This window comes from Corylus avellana, chromosome ca8 (genome assembly GCF_901000735.1).
Source record: "Corylus avellana chromosome ca8, CavTom2PMs-1.0".
In the NCBI taxonomy this organism is placed as follows: domain Eukaryota; kingdom Viridiplantae; phylum Streptophyta; class Magnoliopsida; order Fagales; family Betulaceae; genus Corylus; species Corylus avellana.
This window is the reverse complement of record NC_081548.1, coordinates 8,013,104-8,014,825: the sequence shown is the minus strand read 5'-3', so window position 1 is coordinate 8,014,825 and position 1,722 is coordinate 8,013,104. Positions and strand designations below refer to the sequence as shown.

Genomic DNA, 1,722 nt, shown 5'->3' with positions numbered 1-1,722 from the left:
TAAGATTCTCGAAAATATGTGATTCCCATATTTGGTTTACTCTTAACCATCCTCTAGGAAATATTTATGCTTCCTAAAATATTCTTATGTTTCACTCTTCAAGTGCATAAGGTTGTTTGATACAAAAATATTTAAAAATTAAACAAAAAATGAAAAAGAAAAAAACCTACATGTAAACCATGATTTTTCTTCCCACGTGGAAAAAAGAGCCCGCAATGGAAATAACAACATTGTGGGAGACATGACAGAGAGGAAACAGATGGGAACTAGAAAAGCAGAAGCACTGGTAGTGTTGAGGAGGAGATCAGCCTGTTGAAGAAAGGAAAGTGGAAGGCTGTTGAGCCTAATGAAGACGAGATGGCAGTGGCTGGGGAAAACGAGCCCCGCCGGAAACCGTGAGTATTGTAAGTTGGAACTGTCAGACAGTTTGGGACCTTTGCCGTTTGGTAAAGGATAAGAGACCCAACATGGTTTTCCTCATGGAAACCAAACTACAAGCAACAAGGGTGGAAGCTATAAAAGCTCGGATTGGTTTTAATAGTGTGTTTATAGTTGATTGTGTTGGAAACTAAACAAATCAAAACGTGAGAGTTTTTTCTAAACGGTAGAAGTTATAAGTTATTTTAATTAATAAGGGACTTTAGTTTTTCTAAACTCATGTGTTTATTTAATTCCTAATTGAAGTCTTAACTTAGAGATGAGTTTTTGTTATTTATTACAATAAATATGGAGAAGTAAAAGTCTTGTAAGTTAGTCTTTGAATGCCTCTATTTAAGGCTTTGTAAGATGTATTTTCATACAAGTGAAATACGAAGAAGACTTCCTCCACTCTTCTCTAGTCTAATTTTGTTCTTTGTCTTTAGTAATAAAAGAGAGAAAAGAGAGAGAGAGAGAGAGAGAGAGAGAGAGAAATAGAAAGGTAACTAGTTTTTTAAACTAGTATTTTATCTTTCAAATTGGTATCAAAGATTAGTTGTGCCAATTCTCATTTTTGTCTCTTCTAGAAATGGGTTTCAACATAGTCTAGCAACAAATCCCTAGATTATCAAAAGATAATTATAGGTCATGGTCTATCCAAATGAGAGCCCTGTTTGGGTTTCAAGATATGTGGGAAGTCATTACCGATGGATTTACAGAACCAACTGAGGAGGAGGAAGTTGAAGACACAGCAGATGAGAAGAAGACTCTTAAGGAGCAAAGGAAGAAGGATAGAAAGGCCTTGTTTCTACTCTATGAAGCATTGGACGAGTCTACCTTTGAGAAAGTTGCTGAAGCAATGACAAGTAAACAAGCATGAGAGATTCTAGCTTCCATCTTCAAAGGAGACAAATGGGTGAAACGAGTCCGTCTCCAATCATTATGAGGTGAGTTCGAGGCTCTTCACATGAAGGATGGAGAATTGGTGTCTGATTATTTCTCACGATTGCTGGTAATCGTGAATGGTTTGAAAAGAAACAATGAGAAGGTCGATGACTTCCGAGCCGTCGAAAAGGTAATTCGATCCCTTTCCTCTAAATTTGAACATGTAGTTGTAGCTATCGAAGAGTCTAAGGACTTGGAGAAGCTAACAATTGAGGAGTTGTTGGGTTCATTACAAGTACATGAGCAAAGGATGCAGAAGAATGCTAGTTCTAGTGTATTAGAACAAGCACTAGAGTCAAAACTGACTCTAAATGATCAAGGCAAATTCAGCTCCTACCGTGGTCGTGGTAGAGGCCGGGG

The 1,722-nt window shown here is 37.5% G+C and overlaps 1 pseudogene; it reads right to left on the bottom strand.

Moving 5' to 3' along the window:
- LOC132190826 (EG45-like domain containing protein) overlaps positions 1-1,722 on the bottom strand; it is a 34,474-nt pseudogene that overhangs the window by 18,838 nt on the left and 13,914 nt on the right.